This window comes from Mus musculus, chromosome 11, assembly GCF_000001635.26.
Source record: "Mus musculus strain C57BL/6J chromosome 11, GRCm38.p6 C57BL/6J".
Classification (NCBI taxonomy): domain Eukaryota; kingdom Metazoa; phylum Chordata; class Mammalia; order Rodentia; family Muridae; genus Mus; species Mus musculus.
In genome coordinates, this window is record NC_000077.6 from 88,865,851 (window position 1) to 88,881,881 (window position 16,031).

The following is a 16,031-nucleotide window of genomic DNA, read 5'->3' on the forward strand; positions in this document are numbered from 1 at the left end:
AGATTACCACAATTTCAAAGCACCCTGGGCTACAGAGTTGAGATCTCAAAGTACACAGCCCAAATTGTTTTTAAAGATTATTTTTATGCATATGAGTGTTAGCTGCATACATGTATATTTATCATTCGGGTCCCTGGTGCTTGTGACGGCCAGAAGAGGATGTTGGAGCCTCTTGAACTGGAGTTCCAGACCAGTTTAAAGCCTCCACAGGAGGCTGGGGACTGAACTCTGGTCCTCTGGAAAATTGGATGGTGCTCTTGCCACGGAACCATCTCTCTACCACCACCCCGCCACCCAAATTTAAGTCCCACCATACCTGTTCTGTAAATAATAGTGGATTAGTGACTGACTGTGGCGTAAGGGAACAAACAAGACGCAATTAATTCACTTGAGACTAGATACTGAACTAATGACCCATCACTCAGTGACTCTGGCGGGTGTTAAAGGGAGAGGGAGGCTCACTCACGTTGTGGTTAAGAAAAGGACAACAGAGAGACTGGCGAAATGGCTCAGTGGGTAAGAGTACTGATTGCTCTTCCAAAATTCCTGAGTTCAAATCCCAGCAACCACATGGTGACTCACAACCATCTGTACTGAGATCTGACGAACTATTCTGGTACATCTGAAGTCAGCTACAGTGTACTTATGTATAATAATAAATAAATCCTTGGGCCAAAGCAAGCAGGAACCGAGCGAGCAGAGGTCCTAAAAACTCAATTCCTAACAACCACATGAAGGCTCACAACCATCTATACAGCTACAGGGTACTCACATACATAAAATAAATAAATCTTTTTTTAAAAAGGAAGGAAGGAAGGAAGAAGAAAGAAAGAAAGAAAGAAAGAAAGAAAGAAAGAAAGAAAGAAAGAAAGAAAGAAAAAGAAAGAAAGAAAACAACAGAGAATGACAATCCCACTGGCTTGAGTTACTGTGAGAACTGAGAATACTGGTAGACAAGCAGCGTTTGGTTTAGTTGGGGCCCATTAACTTTGTTTTTGTTTGTTTGTTGTTGTTTTTTTAGTTTTCAAATAGCAACTGATTTGGTTGTGCAAATCTGGAGATCAAAGGAGAAGGATAGGAAATACAAATATGTAAAAATTGTGTAAAAGGGGAGCACACACACACTTCCATATGTACTTAAGGATGTTTTGATTTTGCTTTGCTTTAAATCAGTTTTTACTCATAACTCAGACTGGCGTCAAAGTTGTGATTGTTTTGGTTTGGTGTTTTGGTTTTTTGAGACAGGGTTTCTCTGTGTAGCCCTGGCTGTCCTGGAACTCACTTTGTAGACCAGGCTGGCCTCGAACTCAGAAATCCACCTGCCTCTGCCTCCCAAGTGCTGGCATTAAAGGCGTGCTCCACCATGCCTGGCTAGTTGTGATTGTTTTATGTTGGTCTTTCTAGCACTATGATTACAGCTCTGTGTCACCATACCTGGCTCAAAGTGGGGGATATTTTTAAGAAGAGAAGGAGAAAAGCAGAGAGAGGAGGGGGGATAGAAAATAGGGGGTTGGAGAGATAGCTTCAGAGTACACGCAGTAAAAGCTGTACGGGCATGAAGACCTGAGGTCAGCTCCTCAGGACCCACGTTAAAACTAGGTGTGTAGCCGGGCGTGGTGGCGCACGCCTTTAATCCCAGCACTCAGGAGGCAGAGGCAGAGGCAGAGGTAGGCGGATTTCTGAGTTCGAGGCCAGCCTGGTCTACAAAGTGAGCTCCAGGACAGCCAGGGCTATACAGAGAAACCCTGTCTCGGGAAAAAAAAAAAAAAAAAACTAGGTGTGTGGGATGAGATGGCTCAGAGGCGAAAGGCAAGGCTGGAAGCTGAGTTCCATTTCCAGAACTCACTTGGAAGAAAATAACCAAATCCTACAAATTTTCCTCCTGCTGCTGCTGCTCCTCTTCTTCTTCTTCTTCTTCTTCTTCTTCTTCTTCTTCTTCTTCTTCTTCTTCTTCTTCTTCTTCTTCTTCTTCTTCTTCTTCTTCTTCTTCTTCTTCTTCCTCTTTCTTTTCCTTTTTCTCCTCCTCCTTCTTTCTTCTTCTCCTCTTCCTCCCCCTTCTTCTTCTCTTCTTCCTCCCCCTTCTTCTTCTTCTTCTTCTTCTTCTTCTTCTTCTTCTTCTTCTTCTTCTTCTTCTTCTTCTTCTTCTTCTTCTTCTTCTTCTTCTTCTTCTTCTTCTTCTTCCTTTCCCTCTCACACTTCTACCTCTGGAATGCTGGTATCTTAGAAGTGCATGATAACCCTGGTTTATGTGGCCTTGGCTGGAGAATCAAACCCAGGGCCTCTTGCAGGCAGACCATCACTCTACCAGCTAGGCTTCATCTCTAGCTCCTTGTGAGGTGCTGTCTTCTCTTAGCAGTCCCTCCAGTCTCAAGAACACATCTCTGAGAAATGTCCTCCCATTTCTTTTGGAAGAGCCCACAGAGGTATTCCAAGGGATGACAAATATGAGCTGTTTCCTTTATGTGTACACATCCAACCTACATCTAATTCCCTTACAAAGAAAATGCCCTTGGTTTTGCCCCAGGCCTGTGTGTCTGCAGAGGCTATTCCTAGAAAAGGCAATAAGAGGTGTTGGAGAAGGACTCTAACTGCACATGAGAAACTGAAACTCCCCAACACTTAATCCCTAGCATGAAGCAAAGCTCTTTGTCCTAATCCTCCAGCCTCGAAAGCTCTTATTCTAATGTCTTCCTGTTTCATATCCCTTGGTCCCACGCAGCAACAAAGTCAAAATTTCAACCCAAACTTTCTGATTCAGAACTGATTGACTGACTGGCTGGCTTTACTACAAATAGAGACCTAGGGCCTCCAGGGGCAGTTTTACACACAGAAATGCGTCTGCTGTGGGGGAAATTGTGTCATCTAAAACAAGATGCACTCAAGTCTTAAACCATTTTATCTCCAAGGGCGTCCTGATTTCCAGGCTGTTGCAGGTACTGAGTGGAGGCCATGCCTCTTTCCAGTAGGACTAGGGTTCTTCTAAAACAGTGATTCTCAACCTCCCTAATGCTACGACCCTTTAATCGCATTCCTTATGTTGTGATGACCCCACACAGACTCACCATAAATTTATATTGTTGCTACTTCATAACTAATTTTGCTGCTGTTATGAATCGTAACGTAAATATCCGATATGCAGAAGATGTGATATGTGAGACCCCCCCAGGGGTTGTTACCCACAGGTTGAGAACCGCTGTTACAGGAAGAAATACTAATTCAATCTACTTGGTGGTGTGAGCTACTTTCCCAGTCTCAGTTCTAATCCATAAGAAGATTCACAAAGTCAAATATCATGTGAGGGTGGAGTGCCAAAGAAGACTAAGAGCTAGCTTGGTGGTAGAGCACTTGCCTAGCACACACAAAGCCCTTGAGTCTGATCTCCAGCCTTGGGAAGAAATAAATGGTGGGACAGAGGAATGGCAAAGATTGCCAGCAAACCAGCAGAATCTGGAACAGACCAGGAACCATGTCATTCCTCTACAGCCGTCCGGCCATACACTGATTTTTAGACTTGCCTTCAGAAGTGTGAGACCATTACGTTTCTGTTGTTTCGATCAAGTCAGTTGACATACTGAACTCACCCACTGTAATCTTCATAAACTAACACAATGCCCTCCTCTCCTGAGCCCCTGGAGACCAATTCATCAGAGGAAATGTGATACCAGTGGGTGGTGAACAGGAGCTGTTGCCTGCCTCTCCTTTGGCCTCACAGGGCAGGGCCCTTGTGCAAATGGCTTTGATGAAGTGGCCTTAGACAGTCATAGCTCAGGCCAGTCACCATCACTAACTTCTTATTGGGCATTTTCCCAGTTTCAGTTCCTCTTCTCCTGTTCCGTATGTGGCTGACCTGGGTAAGATGGGCCATTTCCCAGAGCCCACCCCTCCACTCTTCCCAGCTTCTTCCACTGGACATTTCTGCTTGGAACTGGAGCATGAGAAAATCTATACCACTCTTGGCAGGATGGCGTCTACCTAAAGCTAACATAAGCCTTCCAGGTAGGAAACCAAACATGTCCTGTGAGCCTGTTAGCTACTTCATTGGATGCCTGAGAGATATTCTGAGAAAGGACAGTTAGAGCCCTCCCAGAGGCTATCTAAGCTTGCTGGACGCCAGTGTGCAGCTGCTTGAATGCTGGGATCTAGATAATCCAGTGTGCTGTGTATATCTGGGTAGTTTGCATAGCTGTTCTACACACCACTGCAGCATAGCAATCCAGCAATCCTAATTAACTCAGGGAAACCTGAGCTTCCTTGTGGGTGAGATAGCCAAGGTGTCCTGTTCCCAGGAGAGGTGGGGGATATTATATAGAAACTGGCACCTTGCAGCCTAGTTTCCATTGTCCCCAGCCTCCACACTTTGCCCTGCCATCTCTCCAGAACCACTTTCTGGCTCTCCTCATTCTAAAGCATGGCAGATAGATGTCTGGGGCTGGGATTCTAAAACATGGCAGATACTGGCTAGGATTTGCTCGGTTGACAATGCCTGCCTGTCATACACAAAGCCCTAGATTTGGTCCCCAGCATTGTACAAACTGGGTGTGATAACACAGGCCTGTAATTATAGCACTGGTGGAGGTCAGACGGTAAGAAGTTCAAGGATAGCCAGGAGATGGTGGCACGGGCTGGGAATCTCAGCACTCAGGAGGCAGAGGCAAGCAGAGCCCTGTGATTTAGAGGCTAACCTCATCAACAGAGTAAGCTCCAGGACTGGTCAGGCTACAAGGGGAAACCTTGTCTCAGAAAACAAACTGAAGTTCAAGATCATCCTTGAATGTGGCTACATAGGAGTTGGAAGTCAGCTAGGGCAACATACTAAATCTGTCAAAGAAAAAAGGAAGAAAGGCGGCAGGCAAATGTATTGGAGTAAAATAGACATCATCCATCACCCTAGAAAGTGCCTCCTCGTGGAAATGGTTGTAGATCTGCCTAGAGAACATGCATGCGCGCACGCACGTACACACACACATCATTAAAACATTGTGACCACCCAGGATTCTAATAGTAGCTAGTACTCTACATTTGGAAACATTGTTAAGTGGGAATTCTCATTATTTGGGAGAGATGATCTGGCTGTGTAGACTCAGGTGAGTTATATCTTCAAGCTCAAGCTTGTGAATAAAGACCCTCGTGTGATTGCATCAGATCAGCTCCTGATTGGTCTTTCAGGATTCATGATTGTTTCTTGGTACTATACTATCTACGTGGAGGTCAGAGGACAATTTTATAGAGTTTATTTTCTACTTCCACCTTTAGGTGGGTTCTAGGGATCAAACTCAGGTGGCCAGGCTTATTCAATGAGTGCCTTTTACCAACTGGGCCTCTACTTTATCTATCGATCAATTGATCAATCGCTCTATCTACCTATTTATTTTACATGGGTTCTCTCACTGAGACTGGAGCTTCTTTTTCAGCTAGCTGGCTGGTTCCAAGCCCCTAGGGCTAACCTTTCCCTGCTACCTAGCACTGGCTTTACAGACCTGTGCCTCCATGCCTGGCTTTCACAAGGATGCTGGGAAATCTGAACTCAAGCCTTCATCCTTATGGGACAAGCACTTTACCACACTGAGGCATCTCCTTCACCACATTTAAATAACATTTCTAAAAACCTATAATACATTGCTTATGAATATATGTATATGAAGGAGAACAGCCTGGCGTGGTGGCGCACACCTTTAGTCCCAGCGCTCGGGAGGCAGAGGCAGAGGCAGGCAGATTTCTGAGTTCGAGGCCAGCCTGGTCTACAAAGTGAGCTCCAGGACAGCCAGAGCTATAAAGAGAAACCCTGTCTCAAAAAACCAAAAAAAAAAAAAAAAAAAAAAGAACAAAAACAAGTATGAGTTTGTAAACAAATTACAGCTGATGGGTGCCTTGAGATCCAATAATATAATGGAGGAAAGCAAGTGATGTACAGTTGACCCTTCATCTCCCCAAGGGTCCAGGTTCGAGGGTCTAATCAACTGAGGATGGACAATACTCGGAAAGTGCACTTGTGGAATCCCAGCACTAGGGCAAGTGAAACAGAGAAAAGGGCTGTAAAACTCAAGGCCAGGCTGGGCTGGCTACACACCAAGATTAACTAAGCCTAGCATAGGATGCACACCTTTGATCCCAGCAATCAGAAGGCAGATGCGTGCAGATCTCTATGAGTTCAAGGCTAGCCTGATCTACATAGTGAGTCCTAGGATAGCTAGGACCCTATCTCAAAAAAAAAAAAAAACAACATTATTTATTCTGAACCTGTATGAACTTTTTTCTTGTTAGTCACTATATCCCCTAACCAATGCACTAAAACAACTAACTCCAAGGCATTTATGCTATGTTAGATATTATGAGATATCTAGAAATGGTTTAAGGTACACGTGAGGGTTCTCGCCTTCTCAGTAAGGTAATGTGACTGATAAAATGGAACCACCATCTCTTCCATCTATCATGGGATAATGGGCTACATCTGTAGTAGTACTGGCCACCAGTGCGTGAAACCTCAGGGATTATGCCAGGGAGAGGGTGCTCTATAGATCTGTTCAATCTCTGAGGAAGCAATTTAGTAATCATTAACTAGAGTCATTAAAAAAACCCAGTTCCTATCCTTTGACCCAATAACCAGCTTCCCACAAAACTACCCAAGGGAACTGACTCAAAAGAAAATCCAAATCCACTTATGTTCAACAACTTGTTGCTGTTTTTCTTTATGAGAACTGAAAAATAAAGTCACAGCTGAAAGGCCCACCAATAGGGACCTGGTTAGCTAAATTATGGTACAGGTAAATACTCTTGATGGACTATTTAGCAATTTCTGTCACTATATGGCTGCATGAAAAAATTTAAAAGTATCAAAGTGCTTAGTGTCAAATTTTAAAGGTCTTTACACATAATTAAGAATAGAGCCACAGAAATAATATGTTAGTACTTGGACAACTGATTTGGAATTACTAGTTTTCCTTTTAAATATTCCTTATTGTTATTTTTAAACCAAAATCAGAAAAAAAAATTAGGCAAGGGGCATATTAAAAAATGGTTTAGTGGGGTTGGGGATGAGTTCAAAGTGTTTGCTTAGCCTATTCAAGGCTCTGATGTGATCTCCAGCACAGAGGGGTGGGGAGAAAAAAAGAAATGGCTTATTAAAAACAAAAAACAAAAAACAAAAAAACCCAAAAACAAAAAAACAGAGGGGTGGCTCACACCTTTAATTCCAGTAGTCAGAAGGCATAGATACTTGGATCTCTGTGAGTTCCAGGACAGCCAAGACTACACAGAGAGACCTTGTCTTAATAAAACCAAAACTAAAAAACCGGTAGGATAGATCTCAGTTAGTAAGCGTCCACCTAGAGTGCAGGAAGTCCTGAGTCGGTTCCCAGTACCCCGTACACTGGGCGTGGTGACGAGCACCTGTGATCCAAGCACTTGAGAGCTTGAGGCAGGAGGATAAGGATTTCAAGGTCATTCTGACCTACTGAGGAAATTTTAGTTCAAGCGATGCTACCTGAGACTTGGGGAAAATGGGGGAGGGCAAGGAGGGAGAGAAGACAAAGGAGAGGGTCAGCGCCGGCGGAGTGGGTGGCAGAGCGGCGTGCAGAGGGCAGTTAGAGCCACATCTGAGCTTCTCACTGCAGACTCAGAGGGTTGCAGGTGAGACAAACCTGTATTTATTCCACACGTAAGTCGGACGCACCGCAGGGTGAGATCTACTGAGGGGGGCACTCAGCTTTAATCCCCTCAGATAATCTCCAGAGTAAATACTCTCTGGTCAGAAACTGCCCCGCAAGGAAAACATAAGTAATCGTAACTCCGCCCCCCATAGAACCCGAGCCTGCTCCTGGGGATTTTACGTTTCTCGTTTGTTGTGTTCTGTATGATTTGTAGGTTTTTATAATATATAATGCAGAACAAGACAGGACAGCTTTCCAGACGCACGTGTGGTTCTGTACCATGTAAGGAAATAACAACCTGGCAAGAAGAGCTGGCAGCCTCGGCTGAGGGGGAGAAGCGCAAGCAGAAGGAAGTCGCATTTCCATCTTAGTAGACGGTGCTGATGGGATTATGAGCCTGTCTCCCACTGTGAGCAGCTGTGACCCTCCCTTTCCTGAGGGATAGGAGCGCTAGGATGCCTTTTCTTTCATTTTCTCTGGAAATGAGGGAATTAGGGTAACAGGGAAGTTACCGGTTTAAAAACTTTTTAAAAAAAGATTTATTATTTATTATATGTAAGTACACTGTAGCTGTCTCAGTCACACCAGAAGACAGCATCAGATTTTGTTATGGATGGTTGTGAACCACCATGTGGTTGCTGGGATTTGAACTCAGAACCTTCGGAAGAGCAGTCGGCGCTCTTAACCACTGAGCCATCTTGCCAGCCCCTTAAAAACTTATTATGTAACTTATACATAAAATTTGTCTATATTGGATTAGGGGTTTAGCTCAGTAAAGTTCTTGCCTGGTATGTGCAAGACTCTGAGATAGATCTTCAGCGCTGGGAAAAAAAAAAGTATCTATGGATGTCTTGTGATGTTAGCAGCCATTAAAAACTAAAAAACAGATTTTGGCTGGGGATATAGCTCAGTGGTAGAGTGCTTGCCCAGCATGCATGCACACAGTCCTAGACTGAATCCCCAGACTTCAACTATAAATAGAAGGAAAGGGGCTGGTGAGATGGCTCAGTGGTTAAGAGCACCGACTGTTCTTCTGAAGGTCCTGAGTTCAAATCCCAGCAACCACATGATGGCTCACAACCATCCGTAACGAGATCTGACGCTCTCTTCTGGAGTGTCTGAAGACAGTGACAGTGTACTTACATATAGTAAATAAGTAAATAAATAAATAGAAGGAAAGAAAGAGAAAACAGAGGAAGAGAAGGGAAAGGTAGGAAGGAAAGAGATGGGGGAAAAGGAAAGAAAGAGGAAGGCTGAGAATAGAAACAGAGGTGTGTGGGGAGGGTGCATACCAGAAAGGACACACTTGGTGGTGGAGGTGGGGTGTGGGGGACGATAGAAGCTGAAGGATCAGAAGTTCAGGGCTAGCCTCAGCTTACATTGGATCCTGTTTCAAAAACACCAAACCAAGTAAGAAATAGTAAAAGCTAAGCAGATCTTTGTTCGACGCACCTTAGCCTCTGAGAATATTTTGAAGTTGATAGTAGATGCTTTCAGCAAAGTCTAAGATTCGCTGATCAGTCCTGAGGGTTGCTATAGGGTCTCAAACTAGCCTCAAATTCACAACGTAATAACTAATCAGTTTTCATGTCATCTCAGAAGGCTGACGGTAGTGCTCAGCATAAAGAAATTAGTTTAGGCCAGGCAGTGGGGTGCACTTTAATCCTCGAACTCAGGAAGGTGATCTTTGACTTTTTTGTTTTTTAGAGATTTATTTATTTAATGTATGTGAGTACACTGTCACTCTCTTCAGACACACCAGAAGAGGGCATCAGATCCCATTACAAATGACTGTGAGCTACCATGTGGTTGCTGGGAATTGAACTCAGTGTTTAAGAGCACTGACTGCCCTTTCTGAGGTCCTGAGTTCAATTCCCAGCAATCACATGGTGGCTTACAGCCATCTGTAATGAGATCTGATACCCTCTTCTGGTGTGTCTGAAGACAGCAACAGTGTACTCATATAAATAAAATAAATAATAAAATCTTTAGAAAAAAAAAAGAGTATTTAGACCAAGCCAGACTTGATGACAATTCATGCCTGTCATTCCAGCACTTGGGAGGCTGAGACAGGAAGAGGTTGGGATACATAGTTACACCCTGTCTCCAGAATCAGCCTTGGGGTTGTAGCTCAGTTGGTGGAGTGATCATTGAGCATGCCTGAAACTACACGGCATAAAACTGGGTAGGACAGTGCACACCAATAATCCTAGCACTTAGAAGGCAGAGGCGGAAGGTTCAAAAGTTGAAATCATCCTTGGGTATATAAAATGTTTGAGGCCAGCCTAGGATATATGAGTCCCTGTCTCAAAAAAACGCAACAAGAGCAAGAGAGATGGCTCAGTGATTGAGAGCACTGGCTGCTCTTCCAGAGGACTCAGGTTTGATTCCCAGCACCCACATGGAAGCTAAGACCTCCATCTGTAACTCCAGTTCAGAAAGATCTGATGACCCTTTTTTGGGCCTTCTCAGGCACCAGGAACACACATGATGCACAGACATGCATGCTGGCAAAACACAACAAAACAAACCCAGAAGTCTGTTTGGCCTGCTGTTCTAGCAACACCACATAAAACTAGTCTGCTATGGGGTCATCTTTGATGTTCTGTTAGCTGACTCCCACCTCACTCTTTATGCTGAAGGTCCTGTGATGATCCGTTGAGCATCCCTCCAGCTCTTCTGAGACCAAGGGCTTCTTTCATCTCTCCCCCATCAGCCTGTCCCCCTTCCTCTGCCCAGGTCTGGCCTCTCTACTCCATCCCCTCTCTACTCCATCCGGCAGCCCTCCGTGGCTCTGCTACCTGTTCACAAGCTTGCCCAACGTCAGCCCCTGCAAGCTCCTTTTCTATAAAAACAAACAGGACAAGCTTGAGCAACCCTTCCCCAAGCTGTGCCCACCTCCTACACTGTTTGCACAGCTGGCTCTTGTTCTCCAGAATCAAAAGGCCACCTCTCCTCACGGGGTCACTTCCTTTCCTTTTTCTCTGAAATGTAGCTTTCCTCGGAACCTCTCTCTCTGTATCTCCCTGTCTCCCTCTCCTTCTCTGTGTCTGTCTGCCTGTGCCTGGTCTGTCTCTCTCTTTCCCTTTCTTTCCTTACCTCTCACCTCTCTCACCACCTATCTTTCCTTTTAAAGACTTTTTAAAAATGATTTATTTATTTTATGTGAGTATACTGTCACTCTCTTCAGACACACCAAGAGAAGGTATTGGATCCCCATTACAGATGGTTGTGAGCCACCATGTGGTTGCTGGGAATTGAACTCAGGATTTCTAGAAGAGCAATCGGTGCTCTTAACCACTCAGCCATTGTGGGCCTGGGTACCAGAGGTTTTCCATGGAAATCGCTGCTCAAGCATGGTGTGAGGGTTCCAGCGAAGGGAAGCGAGTACAGGCAGGGACAAGTCTCTGCCACGCCTTCCAGGTTGCTCCGTAACTCTGAACTGAATTGGGTCGGGCTGGGCCAACCAGAAGCCGACTATCCAGTGTGGAGTGCGGTGGGACCTCAGGTGGCTCTTCGGGAGAGAAGATCTCTTCCCAAGTGTTACATACGGCTCTTGGAACAAAAGACTCAGAGGAAGGAGTAGTTCTGGTGCACCTTTAGTTCCCTGGATGGGTTTATATATAGTTCTGGGGGTGATTCAGATTTCAACCTCTCATTGGCTTGGACTGAGAGCTTGGCGAAAACCTTATTTGCATGTGGGAAGGCTTGGTGTGACTGATAGCCACAGGGCTCTCCTGTGGGGGCTGTGGAGGTGGTAACTTCCACAGGAGCCAGGGGTCCAGGAGAAGCGATTGAATGCCTTCCGACCCATGTAGGTGGAAATTACCACCCACCGGGTCCCACCAGGGTTCAAGACCTAAGCTCAACTGGAGACTAGGCTGTCTGTGCATAGCCCATTGCCCCACAAGCCATCTCTCCAGCCCCCCTTTTAAATGCTCTATCACTGAGTTACACTCCTCAGCCCTGATACTTCTTACACGTGCGTGTGCGCGCGTGCACACACACAGACAGAGACTGATAAAGAGACAGAGAGAGACAGAGAAAGAGAGAGCAATTTTTATTATTCTGTTATTTTCATACACATATTCAGAAGAAAGATAGGTGAGGTTTAAGATTCCCCAGCTTGGGGTTGGAGGAGAACCATGAGGGGGAGATGGGGAGATGGTGCAAGAAGAAAATGAAGCCTCCCTGGGTTAGGTAAGCTCATGAAAATGTGGTCCTGAGGGACTTAGGGCTGGCCAATAGGACTTAAGAGTAGTCCAGATGGCCGGGTGTGGTGGTGCACGCCTTTAATCCCAGCACTTGGGAGGCAGAGGCAGGCAGATTTCTGAGTTCAAGGCCCGCCTGGTCTACAAAGTGAGTTCCAGGACAGCCAGAGCTATACAGAGAAACCCTGTCTCGAAAAATCAAAAAAAAAAAAAAAAAAAAAAAAAAAAAAAAAAAAAGAGTAGCCCAGATGAAAAATATTAAGTACTAACTCTGGTTATCTATAGGAAAGTAGCTTCTAACTGCATCAAGGGTAGCTATCTGCCAGCTCTTATGCTGTTTAAGGCTTATTGCAAATAATAAAGTTGTGAGTCTTTTATCCCGAAACTGAAAGATCAAAGGCTGGGTAAAAACCTTGGATTGGGATTAAAATTTTCCACAACAAATAACTCCTCAACTAGGGATGAAGACTCAAGGGCCCCTCCCCCATCCATGCCGGAATGTTGACTGGCTTGATCTTGGAAAGGTCTAGTGTAGGTCCTCACAGCTGCTGTTAGTTCACGAGTGCAAGGGCTGTGCCTTGGCCAGGAGACAGCATCTCTCAGCGATCCTCCGCATCCCTCGGCGATCCTCCGCATCCCTTGGCGATCCTCCGCATCTCTCGGTGATCCTGCGCATCTCTCAGGGATCCTCCTCATCTCTCAGTGATCCTCCACATTTCTCAGGGACCCTCCTCATCTCTCAGCGATCCTCCCCATCTCTGGGCTCTTACATTCGCTCTTTCGCTTTCTCTGTGATGTTCCCTAAGCTCGGTGAAGGCTGATATACATGTTCTATTTAGCCTGAGCATTCACACTTATTATCCCCAATTATGAGTCTCTGCATTAACCATAAGCTTTCCTGACCAAGACTGTGAACAGCATTAAGCTCTAGGCTTCAACATAAATACCTTTAGAAGGCAATTTGACATCATGTCCATTCAATAAAACAACAGAAATAGGTCACCACCTGTGGTCTATGTTTCCTGACCCAGGGGGTTTTGACCAGTTTTACAGGTCCAAGCGGGAATTCCTTCCTGTGGAGCAGGGCCTCAAATTCAATCAGAAAGTGATTGGTTTTCCCCATTGCCTTCATGACACTACTGTACCAGTGAACACATCTCATCTGCAGGTTAGTAATGTTGAATTATTATGTCTGTAGAAAACCACTAATGATTTTCTACTCCAGTAGCCTACTAAACACCTTCCAGGACTTTGAAAGTTAGCTAGCAAGAAGCAGGTTTTTCCGACAATTCCACTGTGATTTCTTTGTCCTGCAATCCAAAGTATATTCTATATTTACCATTAAAGTCTTCTTTCCTAAATTATTTATTTTATATATGTATATATATATATATATATATATATATATATGAGCCCACTGTCGCTGTCTTCAGACACACCAGAAGAGGACATCAGATCCCATGACAGATGGTTGTGAGCCATCACGTGGTTGCTGGGAATTGCACTCAGGATCTCTGAGTCAGTGTTCTTAACTGCTGAGCCATCTCTCCAGCCCAGCAATAAAGTCTTATCAAATGGTTATGGTGAACAACGATGGCAATTCGAAGAGAGTACTACTCTACATGGGCCGACAATGCTTCTTGAAGAAGACATGAGTTATTCCATGAAAATTTCATTATTGGGTATATGATACTTCCCTATGAATTGTTGGGACATAATGTGGGGGTCAAATTCCTTTTGTTGTTGTTTCATGGTTTTTGTTTTGTTTGTTTGGTTTTTAGTTTTTGGTCTTTTGGGTTGTTGTTGTTGTTGTTGTTTTAAGACAGGGTTTCTCTGTGTAGCCCTGGCTGTCCTGGAACTCACTTGGTAGACCAGGCTGGCCTGGAACTCTGAGATCTGCCTGCCTCTGCCTCCTGAGTGCTGAGATTAAAGACATGTGTCACTATGCCCAGCTTTGTTTTGTTTTGTTTTGTTTTGTTTTGTTTTGTTTTGTTTTACAGACAGGATCCCACCTGGTGGCTGGCCAGTCAGCCTGGAATTCACTCTGAAGACTCAGCAGGCCTCAAACTCAAAGCAATTCACCCATCTCTCCTTCCCAAGTGCTGGGATAAAAGGTATGTACCACCATTCCTGACATCAAATTCCTTTCATAAAGAAAAAAAAATCACATTTTCTAATTAGCTTACAAAGTAGTGTTCCCCAGCCCTTGCTATACCCATTGCTTCCCTGCATAGCCCCCATTCCCATCCCCCTCAACCTTCTAACACCTAATATTCTCCCTGTATTTCACGTTTATTACTTTTTTTTTTTTTTTTTTTTTTTTTTTGGTTTAAGAGACAGGGTTTCTCTGTGTAGCCCTGGCTGTCCTGGAACTCACTCTGTAGACCAAGCCGGCCTCAAACTCAGAAATCTGCCTGCCTCTGCCTCCCGAGTGCTGGTATTAAAGGCGTGCACCATCACACCCGACTTATTACATTTCATTTATTTTTAAATGTGTGCGTGCATGTGTGTGTAGTGTGTGTGTGTGGTGGAGGGGTGTGTGTGTGTGTGTGTGTGTGTGTGTGTGTGTGTAGGTCAGTTTTCACTTTTTACCCTGTGGGTCCTGGGGATTGAACTCAAGTCATCAGGCTTGGTGGAAAATGCTTTTAGCTACTCCCCCCTCTCCATTACAAAGGAGAGTGTCTGCATTCCCAGTTATGGACCAAGACCCACACTCACATGCAGATGGAATACTGGTCATTCACTTACTAGGTCCAACATACTCGGGGATTCACATACTTGTCTTGGCAGAATTACAAACGGCTAGAGTGTGGTGTGATCACATAGTGCAAGGTACTTCTATGACAGATGGCTGCTAGTCTCAGATCTTTGGCCTCATTCAGAAAATTTCTGTTTGTGTGGGAGAGAGGAGTATATGCAAGTGGTATATGTACTTGCCATACGTTAGCTCTTCCCTGGTCAATCTTTTTTTTTTCCTTTTTAAATTTATTTATTTAATGTATGTGAGTGCTCTGTTCTTATGCACACCAGAAGAGGGCATTGGATTCCATTACAGACGGTTGTGAGCCACCATGTGGTTGCTGGGAATTGAACTTAGGACCTCTGGAAGAGCAGTTAGTGCTCTTAACTGCTGAGCCATCTCTCCAGCACCACCACCACCACTCCCCGTCCCCCACCCCACCCCCCAGTCATTCTTTATCTTATTTTTATCTTATTTATTGAGACAACATCTCTCACTAAACCTGGAGCTCACCATTTCGGTGAGCTGGCTGGCCAGGGAGTCCCTAGGGACCTCTTGTCTCTGCCCCTCTAGTTTTGGGTTTACATACATGGTGTTGCTCCCAGCTTTTATGTGGGTGCTAGCTAGGAATCTGAACCCAGGTCCTCACACTTCCACAGAAAGCCATCGTCTCAGCCCCTCAAAAGTCTTTATCGTTTTTCCAACAGCGGGCCAGGTGTGTCTATGTAACCTGGGCGGCCCTGAAACTCACAGTCTTACCTGCTTTTGTCTCCTGAGTACCAGAACTAAAGATGAGTACCACCATGCTCATCCAAAGGTATTTGGAGCAGAGACCACACCACTCAGCTGTGCCCAGGATGCTGATAGCTGATCTGTCCTGCCCTCTGTCAACTCATCACCCCAGATGTGTCTCGTGCCTCCTGTTGACTAAACAATGAATTACTCATCATCAGTTACCCTGCTCGCTCAGACTCTGAGCTCTGCTTGCCAAACCAGACAACCCAGTAGCACCCACACTATGGGCTGACTTCCCAGGGCGCATCCCACAGCAGTGGGTATGTCAAGTGCCATGTGTTTCCAGTCTGGGATGGCCGTGGCATTTTTAGACACCCCCCTGGCTCCAAGGACCTATTAAGAGAGAATAAAGGTACCAGTGAGATAGTTTGGGATTATTAAACCATGTCCTGTGAGCCATGCTAAATGCTAACCAGTCAGGCAAGATTATTATTGGTCGCGTTATGGCCATCAAATTAGGCTTTAAGTCCAGTGTACAACCCAAAGAGGCTTTTCTGTGCTCCAAGGTTCACTGGACTCGGTGTGATCATGGTTCACAGTGCTTTTAAGCCTCTTTTATGGAAGCTGCACCAGCAGGCTTGTATTGTTTTAGGTGATTGTTGATTTTATTTATTTATTTTGGTTTTTCGAGACAGGGTT

General features: G+C 44.9%; 1 long non-coding RNA gene across 1 annotated transcript in view; it reads left to right on the top strand.

Moving 5' to 3' along the window:
* Window positions 1–15,545, top strand: part of 4930556N13Rik (RIKEN cDNA 4930556N13 gene) — a 29,792-nt gene extending 14,247 nt beyond the window's left edge. Inside the window, exons 4-5 of the long non-coding RNA NR_126433.1 lie at window positions 13,862–13,971; window positions 15,305–15,545. This is a non-coding gene — a long non-coding RNA (RIKEN cDNA 4930556N13 gene). The remainder of the gene's footprint in view (window positions 1–13,861; window positions 13,972–15,304) is intronic.
* The last annotated feature ends 486 nt before the right edge of the window (window positions 15,546–16,031 follow it).